Here is a 373-nt window from a genome sequence, read left to right as displayed (position 1 = left end):
CGACACCTGTACCCTAGGCTACGAAAGAGGAAAAAACTAAACCTCAACCAAAAATGAGGTCAACACTCCTCCTTTCTTTGGTACACAAGGAATTGGTCTTACCCATGCACTATCTGAAATAGGATATATAATTCTAGTGTCTAACCATTTCAAAATTTCCTTTTTTACTACTTCTTTCATTATAGGGTTTAATCTCCTTTGTGGATCAACTCTTGGGTTAGAGTGTTCATCTAATTTAATTCTGTGTGTACAGATCGAAAGACTGATTCCTTTAATATCTGTTAAGGTCCAACCAAAATCTCTCTTATATCTTTTCAATGTATCTATCAGTCTTTGTTCTTGTAAATCATTTAATTCTGAAGATATAATAACA

Source organism: Phalaenopsis equestris, unplaced genomic scaffold (assembly GCF_001263595.1).
Source record: "Phalaenopsis equestris unplaced genomic scaffold, ASM126359v1 Scaffold198186, whole genome shotgun sequence".
In the NCBI taxonomy this organism is placed as follows: domain Eukaryota; kingdom Viridiplantae; phylum Streptophyta; class Magnoliopsida; order Asparagales; family Orchidaceae; genus Phalaenopsis; species Phalaenopsis equestris.
The sequence above is the reverse complement of the archived record's forward strand: the minus strand, read 5'-3'. Positions refer to the sequence as shown.